Raw genomic sequence first — 19,838 nt, forward strand, 5'->3', positions numbered from 1 at the left:
AGTCTGGGGATGTATTTTTTGCAACAAAAACATAATCAGTGCATTTAGATGAGGTAAACTTATTTTCCTGACTTCAAAATTAAGATTATTTTACAAGTGGACCTACTCATTACTACCTTAAAAACAATTGGAGCTTAGGCAGGAGAATAAATCACTAAAAAAATTATTTGGTCATTCTTTTAAAAATATTTCTGAAAAATGTAACCTAGAGAAATATACTTGGAAAATAATATATATGTATGTTCTTATGTTTTTCTTTTAAAACAAGAATGCAATAAATAGAAAGACTATAGCCTTCATTACATCTTACCCAAGTAATAAAGGAAAAGGGATTACAGGGATTAAGAAGGGAGGAAAGAAGCACATGGAATATTATCCAGTATAAACCATATTAGGCCACAAAATAAATCTTAATAAATTTAAGAAGATTAAGATCACAGCATAATGGAGCTAGAAGATAACATCAGAAGGAAAACAGGGAAATTCACATATACATGGAAAGTAAACAACACATTCTTAAACAACCAGTGAGTCAAAGAAGAAAGCACCAGGGAAACTAGAAAATATGTTGAAATATATGAAAATGAAAAGACAACATACAAAATTTATGGAAGGCAGTGAAAACAATGTTAAGAGGGAAATTTATACTTATAAATATTTACATTAAGAGAGAAGAAAGATACCAGCAACTTAAAGTTTATACCTTAAAGAAGTACAGAAAGAATAAGCCTAGTCAAATCTATCAAAGGAAGGAAATAATAAAGATTAGATCAGAGGTGACTAAGGAAGAAAACAGAAAAACAATAAAGAAAAATCAATAAAACCAAAACTTTTTTCTTTGAAAAGGCCAACAAAATTGGCAAACCTTTAGCAAGACTGGCTAAGAAAAATAGTGAGAAGACAAAAATAACTAAACTCAGAAATAAAGTGTAAATAGTATTGCTGATTTTACAGAAATATAAAGGATTGTAAGAGAGTACTGTGAATAGTTATGCTGGCAAATCAAATAACATATGAAATGACCAAATTGGAGAGGCAAACTAACTACCAGAGCTATATCATGAAAGAAACAGCAATACGATCATGATGAAATAGAAAATCTGAAGAGACCTATCTATGATTATTCAAGGAGATTGAAACAATAAAAACTTTTCAACAAAGAAAAGTCCAGGGCCAGATGACTTCACTGGTAAATTCTACCAAACATTTAAAGAATAATTAACACCAATTCTTTACTTATTTTGAAAAAACTGAAGAGGAGGAATCATTCTTTCATTGTATGAGGCAAGTTTCACCTTGAAACCAAAGTCAGACAAAGACACTATAAGAAAAGAAAACTAAAAATCAATATATATGATGAATATTGATGTAAAAGCTCTCACCAAAATACAAACAAACCAAATTCAACAGTATATTAAAATCATTATACAGCATGACCATGTGGGCTTTGTCCTAAGAATGAAAGGATGGTTCAATATAAGAATCAATCAATGCAATACATTTCATTACCAGAAAGAAAGGGAAAACAAAACACACGGTCATCTCAACTGATGCATGGTAAGCATTTGACAAAATTCAATATCCTTTGTGATTAGAAAAAGGAACACTCAACAAAATAAAAATAGAAAGAACTATTAATGCTTCAACATAATAAAGACCATATATGACAAACCCTCAGCTACCATCATGTGTGTGTGCGTGTTCAGTTGCTCAGTCGTGTCAAATTCTTTGAGACTCCATGAACTGTAGCCCACAAGGCTCCTCTCTTCATGGAATTATCCAGGAAGAATACTGGAGTGGGCTGCTATTTCCTGCTCCAGGAGATCTTCCCCACCCAGTGGTCAAACCCACGTCTCTTGTGTCTCCTGCATTGTCAGGCAAATTCTTTACCATTACACCACCTGGGAAGCCCCACAGTACCACCATACCCGATAGTAGATACTGAAAGCTTTCCCTCTAAGATAAGGAACAAGAAAAGGATGCCTGATTTTACCACTTCTATTCAATACAGTACTGGACATCCTATCCAGGGCAAATAGTTAACAAAGAAAAGTGAAAGTCATCTAAGTTTGAAATAAAGAGATAAAATATGTCTGTTCACAGATGACATGAACATTTATGTAGAAAATCCTAAAGATTACACAACTATTAGAACTAATAAATAAAAATGACATGACTTCTGTAGAAAACCAAGGGATTCACAGTTAACCAATAATTAATATGTCACCTGCCCTAATCACTGGCAAACAGACAGTTTACATTTATCTGATGTAAAGTATTTTGTAGTATACCAACACCCTTCCCTCCTCCAAGCTAACTGGCCTTCAAGTAAAATGAACTCAAATATTTCTATTAAAAATTTCATGTGTAAAATAATCATATTTCCCCCTCAGAGTCTTTCCTCTGTTTCCTGTTTCTATGTGGTATTTTCTGTGGAAAGAGAACTAAAATTATTTCTACAAAATTTTAATGAGAATTATTTTGGGAGAGGTTAATTATTGTCTTACTGAACAATGGTGATTTAAAACTAATAAGTCAGTATTCTAAATAGAATGATAGGCATGTACATGGACAGAATAAAGAAAATTATTTCTCTTATCAGACTTTGAACATAACTATCACATCACATTCTGCTTTAAATTATACAAATGGCAATGAAAAATGCTCAGAGTTATAAACTTTTAGCCAATTTTTATCTTTTTCATCTTTTTATTTCCATTTTATTTGTGACTTTAAAAATAAACTCAATAGAAAGCTTACATAGTCATGTGTTGGAAGAAAATTATTTAGAAGATAACACGATTATCTTAACTTTGTGTATTAATTTAATACAATTTCTCTGAAACTCCAAATGGATCTTTATTAACCTCAAGCAAATATTCTGAAACCCATTTGGAACAACAAACAAATGAAAATTATAAAACAATTTAAGCAGTAGAATAATGAGAGAGCTGGCAAAATGTTATTCACCAAATAATTGTAAAGCTTTAATAATTATGACACTCTACATGTACAGAATAGCTAGATCAATGGAAATAAAGAGTCATCTCCGAAAACACTGTTTGCAATTATATGCAACAAAGAAAAGATGTTTTGTTATCTTTAATATTTTTTAGAATGAATTTGTTGAGAGAAATTGATGATTTACTTTTTCTAGTATTGGTCCTATATGTATTTTTTGACAAATATAAAAGGTTTGCCCAAAAAGTCTCCTCAGCCAGATGAATGGCATTCTGAAAAGAAGTACAAGATTGTACATTGAGATTGAAGAGCAGAGGATGATGGGGAAAATATCAAAGAAAAAATGGAAGCATCTACATTTAAGGGAAACATTTAGGCATGTGAGAACTAAATAAATAGAATGTTTAATGACACTATATGAGAAAAATCTCCTCGAGAAAAGAGGCTGCATTATGAGGAGCCAAAGCTTTATTTATATCAAAAGTATTTAAAATTCATTATTAATCAAAATGATTTTCAAACAATTGCAGAAAATTAAGTATTCTTCAGGTGGTTTAAGAAGTAAAGTAAATTTTGAAGAAAAAAATTCAAATTTTTTATGTTGCATCATCATAAAAATAAACTCCAGAGGATCTGAAGAATTGAATGCAAAACCTAGAGATATAAAACTAGAAAAAAAAAGAAGCTAATACTTGATGATTACTTAAAAATAACTTCTATAAGTGTCAACAAAAGAAAGTTTAAGCTGGGGATAGTGGTAGTTGATATACCTGAAGAGCTACAAATTTTAAATTATGATATTGAAAAATGTATAAATATTAAAATTAAAGACAAATGACAAATTGAGAAACAGTTCATATTATGTAACTCATAATATTAAATAAATAACAACAATATATAAAATGATGAGCAAAATCATTTATCTCAATATAACTTCGGCCAGAGAAAGAACAAGCACTTCATTAAAAAAAAAAAAAAGTACAAAGACATATAGATCAGTAGACAGAATTGAATTTATGGAAATAAACCCATATACATATGTTGAATTAATTTTTAAGCAATGAACCAAGAATATACAATGAGGAAAGGATTGTCTTTTCAATAAATAGTGTTGGGAAAACTGGACAGTCACGTGAAAAAGAATAAACCTAGACCACTATCTTATACCAGATTCAAAAATTAACTCACAGTGTACCAAAGGCTCATTAAAGACTTTAATGGGCTTCTCAAGTGACTCAGTGGTAAGGAATCCACCTGCTAAGCAGGAGACTTGGGATTGATCCCTGGGTTGGGAAGATCCCTTGGAGGAGAAAATGGCAACCCACTGCAGTATTCTTGCCTGGAAATCTCATAGCCAGAAGAGCCTGGTAGGCTACAGTGCATGGACCGCAAATAGTCAGATGTGACTCAGCGACTAAGCAACAACAAAACAACAAAGACCTTAATATAAAACCTTAAGCAATAAAACTCCCAGAAGATAACATAGGCAGCAAAATTGGTGATAATTTTTTTTCATCTGATACCAAAACCAAAGGCAACAAAAGCAAAATTAGGAATTAGCAGATGTGAACTGTTATATTTAGAATGGATAACCAACGGGGTTCTACTGTACAGCACAGGGAACTATATTAAATATCTTGATAAACCATAATGGAAAAGAATCCAAAAAAGTGTATGTGTGTGTGTGTGTATAACAATCATTTTGCTATTTTGGAGAAGTTAACATAACATTATAAATCAACTATACTTCAATAAAATGATTTTTTTAAGCAAAACTAAACAAATGGGACCATATCAAACTAGAAAGATTTATCACAACAAAGGAAATCATCAATAAAATGAAAAAGTAACCTACTGGCTGAATGGGGAAAAATATTTGCAAATCATATGTCTGATAAGGATTTACAGTCAAAAAAAAAAGAAAAAGAACCCATATAATCTATTACAAATAATTAAAAAAATAGGAAGAGAACTTGAATAGAAATTTTTCCAAAGAAGACACACAGAAGGCTAACATGTATGTGAAATGATACTCAAAATGAGGGAAAGCAAATAAAAATTCCTGTAGTATATCACCTTACACCTTTTTGAATTTCTATTATTAAAAACATAAGAAATAACAAGTGTTGGAGAGGATGCTGAGAACAAGGAACACTGGGCAGTCTTAGGTGGAATGTAAATTGGTACAGCCACTACAGAAAGCAGTATCGAAGATTTAAAAAGTTTAAAAATACAGCTACCATATGAGCCAGTAATTCTACTTCTGGGACTTTATCCAAAGAAAATGAAAAATACTAACTTGAAAAGATACATGCATTTCCCCATGTTCATTGCAACTTAAGGCATCTATAACTGAAAGAAAACTTCCATTTGGAGCCCTCCGGGATTCTTCCCTTTGTGTCTTTCCATGGCTAATTTTAATGTATCTTTGCCCTGAATGAATGTAAATGTGAGTTTATAGTTTTCCATGTGTTGAATTGTGTAAGACTAATTAGCAAATAAGAACTAATTTGTAGAACTGAGGTTTGGGGAAACTCCAAAACTTGAAGTTGTTATCAGAAATTAGAACGGTCTTATATGCACTTTGTTTTAAACTTTGTAGTTGAACCCTTACTTACAGCTGGTGCTAGCATTCTTAGGCACACCTTGCCGTCTAGAGGACTGTGCCCTTAACTTCAGTTTTGTTAACTCCAGGGTAGGGCCTTATTGTAATTCAGTCTTGGGTCTCACAAATAGGGAGAATCCTGGAGTTAAAAAACTGAAGTACAGAAAGGGTTAGGAAGAAGAATTTCAGTTCTCATACTTAAGATGTTCAAGACACTGAATGATGACCGCTGGACTGGATGGTGGTGAATATAAAGGAGAGTGGTATGAGAGGCATCAATGCACACCTTTGCTACATCCTAGCTATGCTCCTGTTTAATAAGTTGAATTTTTCTTGCCTCTTGTTTAAAGAAAACTCATGGAAAACCTATGTGCCTCAGAGCACCAAATTGTTTTTACCTCAAGGCATTTGTTTGAAATTCTGTTTTCACTCGCTATCTCAGTACTTTTCAGTGTCACCACTGAAGATGATCTTCCCTGATTACTGTATGGAAGACACCTTACTGTCTCTCCCCATTCCTTTATCTCATGGCTGTTTCTTCTGCCATAGCCAGCAGTATGATATATATTTATCAGTTTATTTTCTGCCTTTCTTTCTAGAAAGTAAGCTCCATACTGAAAGCACTGTCCAGCACATAAAAGGAAAAAAATAATTTCTTCTGTAAATCAATAAGCATAATACTGTGCATGTTAGTCGTTCAGTCATGTCCAACTCTTCTCAACTGTGTGGATGGTAACCCACCAGGTTCCTCTGTCCATGGGATTTTCCAGGCAAGAATCCTGGAGTAGATTGCCAGTTCCTTCTCCAGGGAATCTTCCTGACTCAGGGATCAAACCTGGGTTTCCCATATTACAGGCAGACTTTTTACCATCTGAGCCACCAGGGAAACATACTGTACTCAGCAAATTTTGCAAATCAGTCAAATAAGGGTTTTGAAACATGCTTGTATATAATTGTATCTGAGGAGCAATATGGACATAACAAATAGTCAATATTATTCTTGGCACATCTTAGATCTTTCAAAAATATTTCCAGATTATTACTTATGTTGAAGCTAAACTTCACATAATTCTTTAAATCTCAGAGAAAACCCAGTTTTTTCCAGGTAGTAAGATCCCTTGGGCTTTCCAATCTGTATGACAGATAACCACCAAAATCAGAACATACAAAAATGCCAAAACTAAGGAAATACTGATGGCCTTTCCTTTGTTGTAGATTCAATGCTCCTTTGAGGTTTATCAGGAAGCATTTGAGGAGGAAATGCAACCCGCTCCAGCATTCTTGCCTGGAGAGTCCCATGGACAGAGTCCCTGTCAGGGATTGCAGAAGTCAGACATGACTGAAGGTGTCTTAACATGCACACATTGTAATAGTATTGCATACAGAGATAGACAATGAGTGAAAATAGTTTAGAAATACTGTGTGGGGTCCCCAAATTTATGATTTTTGTATAAACTTAAAAATCTGTAAAGATCTTCTTGACATTGTATGTTCATTTGTTTTTATTTACTATTTATTTTCAAAGACTACCTATGATAATCAGCTTTTATTGCCATTATTTAGAAAGAGCTATTTATTTTTTTAATTTTATTTTTTGGAACAGTTTTACTTTTAGAGCAAAATTAGGAAGAAAATACAGAGATTTCTTAAATATCCCTGACCCGCACACCCATGGGCATAGCCTCCTCCATTATCAACATCAATCATCAGAAAGGTGCATTTTTTTTTAACTGAGGATAAACCTAAGGTGACACATCATAATTACCCAAAGTTCATAGCTTTCCTTAGGGGTCACTCTTGGTGTTATGCATTCTATGGTTTGGAAAATGTATGATGGCATATATCAATCATTGTAATATCTTTTAGAATATTTTCATTGCCCTAAGGATCATCTGTGCTCCACCTATTTATCCCCACTCCTCCAATACAATGGCCACCTGATGCGGAGAGCTGACTCATTTGAAAAGACCCTGATGTTTGGAAAGATTGAAGGCAGGAGGAGAAGGGGACAACAGAGGATGAGATGGTTGGATGGCATCACTGACTCAATGGACATGAGTTTGAGTAAACTCCGGAGTTGGTGATGGACAGGAAGGTCTAGTGTGCTGTAGGCCATGGGGTGGCAAAGAGTCAGACATGACTGAGCAACTGAACTGAGCTGAACTAAGTCACTTCAGTCATGTCTGGCTCTTTGCAACCCTGTGACCTGTTAGTCCCCCAGTCTCCTCTATCCATGGGATTCTCCAGGCAAGTATATTGGAATGGGTTGCCATGCCATCCTCCAGGGGATGCCTTCCTGACTTAGGGATGGAACCTGTATCTCTTATGTTTCCAGCATTGGCAGGTGTGTTCTTTACCACTAGCACCATCTGGGTAGCCCCCATTTCTTTTTAATGCTCAATAATATTCCATTGTGTGGATATAGTTATTTACTCATTCCCTTGTTGAAGGATATTCTGATTGTTTTTAAGTTTGGGTAATTATGAATAAAGCTGCTATAAATGTCTGTGTGTAGGCTTTTGTGTGGACATACACTTACATCTCCTTCGGGTAAATATCAAGGAGTGTGCTTCCAAGATTGTATGGTAAGAGCACATTTAGTTTTGTAAGAAACTGAGAAATTATGTTCCATTGTGGCCGTACCACAGTGCATTCCCACCAACAATATATGATGTTGATTCACATCACACCAGTACTTGGTGTTGCCAGTGTTTTGGAATTGTCTGTTCTAATAGGTATAGAGTGGTTCAGTAGAGTTCAGTTCAGTTCAGTCGCTCAGTCGTGTCTGACTCCCTGCGACCCCATGGATCGCAGCACGCCAGGCCTCCCTGTCCATCATCAACTCCCGGAGTTCACTCAGACTCACGTCCATCGAGTCCATGATGCTATCCAGGCATTTCATTCTCTGTCATCCCCTTATCCTTCTGCCCCCAATCCCTACCAGCATCAGAGTCTTTTCCAATGAGTCAACTCTTCCCATGAGGTGGCCAAAGTACTGGAGTTTCAGCTTTAGCATCATTCCTTCCAAAGAAATCCCAGGGCTGATCTCCTTCAGAATGGACTGGTTGGAACTCCTCGCAGTCCAAGGGACTCTCAAGAGTCTTCTCCAACACCACAGTTCAAACGCATCATTTCTTCCGCGTGGCCTGATATTCCCATCTCTCTCAGAAATTTCCAGTTTATTGTGATCCACACAGTCAAAGGCTTTGGCATAGTCAATAAAGCAGAAAGAGATGTTTTTCTGGAACTCTCTTGCTTTTTCCGTGATCCAGTGGATGTTGGCAATTTGATCTCTGGTTCCTCTGCCTTTTCTAAAACCAGCTTGAACATCAGGGAGTTTGCAGTTCACATATTGCTGAAGCCTGGCTTGGAGAATTTTGAGCATTACTTTACTAGCATGTGAGATGAGTGCAACTGTGGGATAGTTTGAGCATCTTTGGCATTGCCTTTCTTTGGGATTGGAATGAAACCTGACCTTTTCCAGTCCTGTGGCCACTGCTGAGTTTTCCAAATTTGCTGGCATATTGAGTGCAGCACTTTGACAGCATCATCTTTCAGGATTTGAAACAGCTCCACTGGAATTCCATCACCTCCACTAGCTTTGTTCGTAGTGATGCTTTCCAAAGCCCACTTGACTTCATAGTCCAGGATGTCTGGCTCTAGATGAGTGATCACACCATCATGATTATCCGGGTCGTGAAGATCTTTCTCGTACAATTCTTTGTGTATTCTTGCCACCTCTTCTTAATATCTTCTACTTCTCTTAGGTTCATACCCTTTCTGTCTTTTATCGAGCTGATCTTTGCATGAAATGTTCCCTTGGTATCTCTAATTTTCTTGAGGAGATCTCTAGTCTTTCCCATTCTGTTGTTTTCCTCTATTTCTTTGCATTGATAGCTGAAGAAGGCTTTCTTATCTCTTCTTGCTAGTGGTATTTCACTGTTATTTTGATCTGCATTTTCCTAATGATATATAAGGCAGAGCATCTTTTCATATACTCACTTGCCATCTGTAGATCTTCTTTGATGAGGTGTCCATTAAAATTTTTGATTCCTTTTAAAATTAGCTGGTTTTTTTAAAAGGTTTTTAAGGTTTTTTTTTTTTTTTAATTTGAAGTGTTTTTGTACATTTTGGGTAATAGTCCTTTATCTGATATGTCTTTTGCAAATACTTCCCCTCAGTCTGGTGCTTGTCTTATTTTCTTAACATTATCTTTCACACAGCAGAAGTTTCTAATTTTAGTGAAGTCCATTTCATCAATTATTTCCTTCATGGATCTTATTTTTGATGTTGCATCTAAAACAATTATCACTATACCTAATGCTATGTTGGTATCTTCTAGAGGGTGTAGATGTTCACTTTTATGTAAGTTTATGATCCATTTTGAATTAATTTTTGTTAAGGGTGTTTGTTAGTTAGATCTATGTCCAGAAGTCATTTGTTTTCTTTGCATTTGGGTGTCTATTTCAGTGTCGTTTGTTGAAGACTCTGTCAGTGCTCCATTTTATTGCCTTTGTTATTTTTGTCAAAGGCCAGTTGATTATGTTTATGTGAGTCTATTTCTGGACTCCCCATTTTATTCTGTTGTTCTGTTGGTCTATTTCTTTGCCTATACTATACCACCTTAATTGCTTTATCTTTATAATATGTCTTAAAGTTGAGAAGCATCAGTCCTCCAACTTCATTCTTCTCCTTTAATGTTACGTAGAATATTCTGGGTCTTTTGCTTTTCCTATAAACTTTATAATAGTATGTTAATATCCATAAAGTAAAGGTTTTATTATTTACATATGAAAGGGTCAAGTATTAATATTTTTCAGTGTTGTGTCCCTATGGTAGGTCAGTCAGTATTGTTAAAGTAATTTTATATTTGTTTATTATTCTTTGAATTTCTATGAGATACATTTTAGTTATTTTCAGTTCATGTAAGAGAACTGTAGTCTCAAGGCCATATGTGCTTTATTAAAATATTATTTGAGAGGGTGGGATGATTTGGGAGAATGGCATTGAAACATGTATACTATCATGTAAGAAACGAATCACCAGTCTATGTTTGATGCAGGATACAGGATGCTTGGGGCTGGTGCACAGGGATGATCCAGAGAGATGGTATGGGGTGGGAGGTGGGAGGGGGGTTCATGTTTGTGAACGCATGTACACCTGTGGTGGATTCATGTCAATGTATGGCAAAACCAATACAGTATTGTAAAGTAAAATAAAGTAAAAATAAAGATTAAAAAAATAAAATAAATAAAATAAAAAATAAAAAGCATTTGAAAAAATATTTGTCATATGAATCTAAATTTTTATAGTTTGCCTTTTGGAAGAAATAAACTTCATGAATCTCATTCATTTATTATTATAGTTTTGGAAGTACCAGGGTATCTGTGGTCTTTTATGGTTAGCTTAACTCCTATTCAATGTGAGGAAATCAGTGAGCTACACCAATAAAAATTGTATAGATTTGCAATACAGAGTCATTGACTAGAATGTACAAAGCCCTACACCGAAGGCTCCACAAGGCTGGGATAAGAGAAGTTGAACCAGCTATAATTAAATGTGGTAAGAGAACTATTTTAAAAGCTTTGTGCTAACTTGCCATTTTTTTTACAACATATTATTGTCTCTTCACTGGTGAGTTTTTCCGGTCTGCATCAAAACTTCCTGCAGAAGGAAGGAAGTATGATGCAGTAATAGCTATGTTTGAGTGCCCATATCAAGGAGACTAATTTACTTCCTTTTTTAAGTGCCTTAGCAGCATATGTATTTATTAATCATACCAATAATCACTTACCATCAATGACCTTTCTGTATATCAATAATCAGTGATGTCTCTATATACACCTATATCTCTATCTATGTATATCTCTCCATCTCTATTTATTTCTCAATATATATACCACATGTGTGTGCAAGAAAAATGTTATTATAAGGAACTGGCTTATGTAATTATGGAGGTTCCAATTTAAGACTTGGCAGGTTTGAGACCCAAGAGCTGTTGCTACAGTTTAAGGCAAAAAGCAGGGAAAAAATAAAACAAAAATCTGGTGTCATAGTTCAAAGCAGTCAGGTGTGAGGAGTTTTCTATCATCCATTGGAGCATCAGTCTGTTATTTTATTCAGTCCTTCAACTGATTGGATAAGGCCCACCCATATTTGGGAAATCAATGTGCTTTACTTAATTTACCTATTTAAAGATTAGTCTCATCTGAAACACCCTCACTGAATAATGTTTAGCCAGGTATCTGGACATCCAGTAAAAGTAAGTATGAGCAAAATAATATTTTATGGATAATTTTTGTACTGTTCACATGGATTATAATGCGTAGACATCTCTTCTCTGGATAAAACATGCCCCTTCCCTTTCATCACATGCTGAATGGCAGTCCTTACTTCTTACACTTGGACCCTTACAAATGATTAGCCAAAAGAGATCTTTTTGAAAGATTAGTTAGTCTGGTTTTGTAGCTGTCATTTTAAAAGATTTTTTATAATGTTTTGAAAATAAATGATTTGTTTTTGCTTCTGGATAAGAGCTACGCATCTTTAGAAAACCTGGCACTCCTTGAGTTCACTTGATATTTCTGGGATCTTCATGTTGCATGTAGGCATTTTTTTACTCATTTACATCACTATATTCATTTTTATAAATTTGTTTTTTTCTTTTGCATAAACAAGAAATGTGTCTTTCAATCCATATTATGTATCTTATACTGTTACAAAGGTAACTGTGATGATGAGGAAAGACAGATAAGCTAGACAGCTATTTAAAAAAAAATAAGTGACAGGCTTTTGTTCTAGAATGCCATTTGCATTTATGAGATATTTTCTGATGTGTCTATCAGAGCAAGTTAGCAGTGCAGTGTTCAATTTTTCAGAATGTGCCTATATTTCTAATTTCCAATGATCTTCTGACATGGCCTTTACATGATTTAAAGTAAAGGCTCAACCTCTTCATCACCCTAGTGGCTGGTATTTACAAAAATAGGGAAACATGGGAAAAATGAAAGTGAAAATTGAGCATATGTGCAGTGAATTTAGGAAGAGGAAGATAAATTAAGGTGTAATTGTTTTCAGTCAGAGCCGAAACACTGATTGGAAAACTTGTAAAAATGTAGCAATAATTCATCAGTAACTGCTTGAATCATTCAGATTACCCACCTCCATATTCACCAGATATTTAAGATTCAACTGCCTATTGGGTATGTTGATTGAGCAAGGTTTAACACCATTGCCTTTGACTTCATTAATGAAATAAATATTTTTCAAATATTTTCTCTTATGGAAGAGTGGCAAATTGGAAAACTGTACATATATATTTTTTCCTCTTCTTGGAAAATTATTGCCAATCAAGATAGAAGAAAATAAAAGCAGAATAATTTTCTGTTGTCATTTTATTTACTTTTCCTCCCAGTTTAGCCTTTCAGTCTTTGGTAAATTTATTACTGAGAATACATTTTCTTTGCAATCTGTTTTCAAGGGATAGCAGTTCAAAAATGCCACAGGAGTAGTTTGTAACCTCTGCCCATAATTTAGGGATACTGCTTTTTTGGGCTGCATGTCTTGGACCATCCATAGTTTGAGTGATTTCATTAGCTCTCATTTTAAAGAAAATTTCATAACTCAAAAGATTACTATGCACTCATGATACAATGTGGTTTCCATTGGCACACTTCCTGTCCATGATGGAAGAAGTTAATGGCTTCGTTTAAATTCTCTTCTTAAAGAATGAAATCCATACCTCCTACTTTCTAATCTATGCTTATTTGTTTTACTACATAAAAGTTTTTTAAGTATTTATGAAGGAACCAGTTATATAATAAAGCAGAATGGGCAGAAAATCATGAATTAGATAGAGAAAATCTAGGCCACATCCTGGCTTAACCTAATTCTTTCTAAGGACATATTTTATTCTTAGTAATCAATGGCCACAGATGATCCACTCATTAAATACCATTTGGTTAACTGGCAGGTGCATTCCATCATCTAAAATGATGCTCAACACAATCAAACTCTTCCAAATATGTGCATATTGAATCTGCACATAATTATCTTTGCAAATAAATAGAAGTACATAGATACTATTAGTGTCTTGACCTTCTAAATTATATATGAACAGTGTATATTAGGGCTTGAAAAGATTCAATTTTATTAAAAATTCCTTCATGTATCTGCTCTTATATAAAGCAATTTATTGACATGTGATTAACATCATCTCTTGCCTTCATCATTATATCGTCCAATTCATAAAAACAGTAAAATTAAGGTGGCTGAAAGTTATTACAACATGCTTTATATCATCCTTTTTCATCTGTGTATAATGGTAGAAGAGGAGCAATGTCACATAAAACTGATTTCTTAATATATGAATATCTCAGTTTCACCATGAGCTATAGTTTCCAAAGATATTTTAAAGTTCAGAAAAAATACCCATTAAAATAACCTATAATTACTTTGGCTACTAAAATTATCTTAACCTCTCTTCACTCTCTTATGGGAGAAGGCAATGGCACCCCACTCCAGTACTCTTGCCTGGAAAATCCCATTGACAGAGGAGCCTGGTAGGCTGCAGTCTATGGGGTCGCTAAGAGTCGGACACAACTGAGTGACTTCACTTTCACTTTTCACTTTCTTGCATTGGGGAAGGAAATGGCAACCCACTCCAGTGTTCTTGCCTGGAGAATCACAGGGATGGGGGGGCCTGGTGGGCTGCCGTCTATGGGATCGCACAGAGTTGGACACGACTGAAGCGACTTAGCCCCAGCAGCAGCAGCACTCTCTTATAAACTAAAGAATAAAATTGACATAATGTAAAAGCATGTTACAGACTTCCTTTTCAAATGCATCACCATACACAGTGCATAAATTTTCTATTACCATGATTGAATTGGTCTGTGCTTTATTAGAAGCATCTTGCATTCTTAAAAGACCCACTTTTTTATGCTGCACAAATGCTATATAAAATTGTTTGAATCTTTTCACACCATAACACCCTTGTTTTTAGTATTGATTTAAAAGAATGAAGGGTAACCCCACAAGACTTGTAAGGCGTATGCCTTACTTGTAAGACATAGCTTTGCACTCTCTATATAACTCTATGTATATTCATATTATTTACTTGAATGCTACTTGAACAATAAAAAAGACATTACATGGAAGAGTCATTACAGAGTGTGGTTATGATGTCCACCGTTTGATTAATGAAAAGACCTAGTGTTTTTCAGTTCAGTTCAGTCACCCAGTCATGTCCCACTCTTTGCAACCCCCATGGACTGCAGCATGCCAAGCTTCCTTGTCTGTTACCAACTCCCGGAGCTTACTCAAACTCATGTCCATTGAGTTGGTGATGCCATCCAACCATCTCATCCTCTGTTGTTCCCTGCTCCTCCTGCCTTCAGTCTTTCCCAGCATCAGGCTCTTTTCAAATGAGTCAGTTCTTCATATCAGGTGGCCAAAGTATTGGAGGTTCAGCTTCAGCATCAGTCCTTCTAATGAATGTTAAGAACTAATTTCCTTTAGGATGGACTGGTTGGATCTCCTTGCAGTTCAACCAACTCTCAAGAGTCTTCTCTGTCTAGGTTTGTCATAACTTTCCTGCCAAGAAGCAATCATCTTCTGATTTCATGGCTGCAGTCACCATTTGCAGTGATTTTAGAGCCCCAGAAGAGGAAATCTCACTACTTCCATCTTTCCGCCTTCTAGTTGCCATGAAGTAATGGGGCCAGATGCCATGACTTTTAGTTCAGTTTAGTTCAGTCTCTCAGTCATGTCCAACTCTTTGCAACCCCACGGACTGCAACATGCCAGGCCTCCCTGTCCATCACCAGCTCCCGGAGTTTACTCAAACTTATATCCATTGAGTCAGTGATGCCATCAAACCATCTCAACCTCTGTTTTCCCCTTCTCCTCCTGCCTTCAATCTTTCCCAGCATCAGGGTCTTTTCCAATGAGTCAGTTCCTCACATCAGGTGGCCAAAGTATTGGAGTTTCAGCTTCAACATCAGTCCTTCCAATGAATATTCAGGACTGATGTCCTTTAGGATGGACTGGTTGGATCTCCTTGCAGGCCAAGGGACTCTCAAGAATCTTCTCTAGCACCACAGTTCAAAAGCATCAATTCTTTGGTGTTTTTAAATCTTGTTACTATTTGTGCCTCTGCCTCTGCCCCTTCGCTTATAAAAGCTGGTTGACACGTTCCCTTGGTTACAGCTACCTTGCTTTTAATTGCTGCCTGTCATATTGATTGATTATTGTCAATTCTTAGCAGTCAGCAGCAATGCCTCATTGCTTCATGTCATAAATCAGTATACATTTATTTGGTTTCTGCTGCTCACCATAAAGCAGCTGCTTGGAAATCCTGTTAATCATAAGCCACCCATTGTCTTGCTCAGTATGTCTGAGTATATCTTACTCAGTATATCTGCAATATTAATGGTATTGCAGTGCATACAACTCCAAGGTTAGGGGACTGGCACTGTTCTAAAGCAAGGAACAATTATCCATACGTTCAAAGCTAAATTTGACAGAAAACTTTTGTTGAATGAATACTATATTCTTAGAAGAGTATGTTTGTGTCTTTGTGTTATGTTGTGCTTTCTTTGTGTGCTTTTGCTAAACTCTAGAGTGCAGTAAAGTTCTTGTACATCTGTGTGTGATGACGATCTAGTGCGGAGATGATTTGTTTATAGCACATTAATGTGGAAATGAGTAATGGAGATAACATGTACTTTGGAGCCCTTCAGGGATGAGTTACAATACTTGCTTCCATCTTGTAATAATAGCTGGATTATTTTCAAACATTCTTGGAGAGAGCCTACAGCCAGTCACAGCTTTAAAGCTGGAGTACTGTATGACTCTGCTGGATTTATTTTTATTTTTTAGGATGAAATGAGATTGTAAAGTAGCTAACATACTGAGTAAAATTTATTTCTTATTTTTCTTTCCCAGCTATCTAACAGTGGTCAGTTTGTACTTCAGTGACAAATAGTTGATTTTTAAAAGTTAGTATCTACAGCAAAGTTGGTTTATTATTTAGGAGTTTATCATACTTGCCTTCAAAAAGAGTTATAGCTCTTCAAAAAGTAAGAAGTTTTTTTTTTTTGGTAAAAAGTAAAATATATATATATATATATATTTAGGATGCCTAGTAAGCCATGGACCACTTTGCTAATACATATGTGACATCCAGTTCTGGCTGCCATGCAGCTGTATACTTTTAAAGAAAATTTTAAATTAGAATATACAGTAAAATCAAAATCGATTTGATTAGAAAGCTACCATAATCGAAACAGAATGGTACTGGCACAAAAACAGACACATAGATCAACACAACAGAATGGAAAGCCCAGAAATAAACCCGTGTACTTATGGCCAATTAGTATGACAAGGGAGGCAAGAATATACAATGGAGAAAAGAGAGTCTCTTCAATAAGTTGTGTTAGAAAAGCTGGACAATCACATGTAAATCAATGAAATTAGAACATTCTCTTATATTATATACAGAAATAAACTCAAAATGATTTAAAAACCTACATGTAAGACTCAACACCATAAAACCCATAGAAGAGCATATAAGCAAAGTAGTCTTTGATATAAACCACATAAATCTTTATTTAGACAGTCTCCCAAGGCAAAAGAAATCAAAGCAAAAATAAACAAATAAGACCTAATCAAATATAAAAGCTTTTGCCAGCAAATGAAATCATGTACAAAATGAAAAGACAACCTACTGAATTGGAGAAAATAATTGCAAACAATGAGACAAAATGGGGGTTAATATCCAAAATACAAAAAAATAGATCCTACAATTCAATATCAAGAAAACAAACAAACCAATAAAAAATGAGCAGAAGGCCTAAGTAGGTCAAAAAAGACATATAGATAAATAACAAGCATATGAAAATATCCTTAACATCACTAATTATTAGAGAAGTGCAAGTCAAAGCCACAATGAGGTGCCTCACACCAGTCAGAATGGCTATTATCAAAAACTCTACAAATAAGAAATATTGGAAAAGATGTGAAAGGAAAGGAAACCCTCATACACTGTGGGTAGGAAGGTAGATTGGTGCAGCCACTGTGGAAAATAGTATGGAAATTCTTTTAAAAACTAAAAGTAGATCTACCATATGATCCAGCAACTCCATTTCTGGGTATAGCTGGGAAAAAATAAAATAAAAGCCTTAATTTGAAAGATACATGCACTTTAATGTTCATAGCAGCACTATTTATAATAGCCAAGATATGGGAGCAACTTAAGTGCCCATCAACAGACAATTAGCTTAAGAAGATATGGTGTGCATATGTATGTATGGAGATATATATATATATATATATATATATATATACTCACACATATATATATACATATATACAATAGAATATTAAAAAGAATGAAATATTGTTATTTGCAACAATATGGATTGACCTAGAGAATATAAAATTTAGTTAAATAAATCAGGTAGAGGAAGACAAATACTACATGATATCACTTATATGTGGAGTCTAAAAAAATAATACAAATGAGTCTACATACAAAATAGAAACAAACTCACAGACATGGAAAACAAACTTCCCCTTTACTAATAGCGGAAGGGGGAATAAATTAAGAGTATGGGCTTAACAGATAAAACTACTATACATAAATAGATAAGCAACAAAGATTTACTGTATATCATAGAAAATAATACCCAATATCCTATAATGTTGTATAATGTAATGTATTCTGCAAAATAAATAAATAAATAAACAAACCCAAATTACTAGACTTTTCACCTGAAACTAACACAATGCTTTAAGTCAGCCATACTTCAATTTAAAAAAATTAGGATTGCAGTAAGTTCAGATTCCATTGTGCTACTGGAAAATATACACAACTCTAAAGCATGGAATTTTAGATCCTTTACTCATGAAAAAGTATTTATGTCAAAATAAAATGACATTAGAAGAAAAATCCTGAAATGCTTCATCTTTATTTTAGAAAGCAATAATGGAAATGGCCCAATTTCATTGGATCATAGAGTTATTAGTCACTGGAAGGAGTGGAAGGAACAGGTCAGAGGAAGTGTTCCTTGGGTTATGACACTTTAATTTGATTTAATGCCACATTAATTTATTTTCAATGGAAGTACTAGTTGTAGAAAAAGGAGTGATTTTCATTTCTTTATTTTATTTTTATGCCTGATTAATTAGATCTTCTCCATATTCATATTTTTCTAACAAATGTTGTTATTCCTTATTTATATTCTAATGCAATTTATTATCAGTAGGTTTTGATAATAATTAAAGTCAGGAAGCACATATAGCAAGATGACTATTTTTTTAATTGAGATTTCATCTAATAGGGAAAGCTGTTTTTTCATTCATAATGAATTGGTTATCATAACTCTCTGAAAGTAGAAAGAATATACTACATATATTAGCTTAGAAGTTACATGAAGAAATTAAAAAATATCTTTTGAATGTGCTTCCCTGGTGGCTCAGAAGGCAAAGAATCTTTCTGTAATGCAGGAGACCTGGAATCCTTTGGTCAAGAAGATCCCCTGGAGAAGCAATCTCCAGCATTCTTATTTGGAGAATTGCATGGACAAAGAGCCTGGCAGGCTACAGTCCATGGGGTCGCAAAGAGTCAGACATGACTCTAGATGAACACTTCTCACTTTCAGAATAGATTCTGTCAGATGTGGCTTTCAATCCTGCTTCTGTCCCTGATTAGCTCATTCTGTCACTTCGGAGATGTTTATAGCACCATGAAAACCCTCAAATATTTGAGCATATGAGAGATAAGTAAAATTTTTTTTTTATAGTTGGCATCAGTAAAAACTTATTTCTTTGTTATTTTGAAAGTGTTGGATCTGTTCTTCTCCCTCCGTTCTTGTTTCATGAATGGAAAGACAGACCAGGGCAGCTCAAGCAGGCAAGATTTAGTTAGCAACCAGCAAGCAGTACACTCTGGAGATGTGAGAGCAGACCCACCCAACAGGAGTGGTCCTAGCTCTTTGGCTTTCCTTATTTAGTCCTTTGTTCCTGCCCCTGGGCAGTCCCTGGAGCCTGATTGGTTGAGGCCTGTGTAAATGAAGCATGAGTCTGAAACCAGTCAGGGGAGGGGGCATGTTTTCCCACTGGGATTCCACACTCTGGTCCTGGTTTCCCCTTTTCCATAGGCTTTTTCTTTTCTTTGCCCTCTGCTTGGTTCTTCTAGTTGCCGTTTCCTCTAACTGCCTTTTTGGACCCCCTTTTCCCTACTCTAACTATCTAACAAAATGTTACGGGG

The sequence above is a fragment of the Ovis canadensis genome, chromosome 17, assembly GCF_042477335.2.
Source record: "Ovis canadensis isolate MfBH-ARS-UI-01 breed Bighorn chromosome 17, ARS-UI_OviCan_v2, whole genome shotgun sequence".
Classification (NCBI taxonomy): domain Eukaryota; kingdom Metazoa; phylum Chordata; class Mammalia; order Artiodactyla; family Bovidae; genus Ovis; species Ovis canadensis.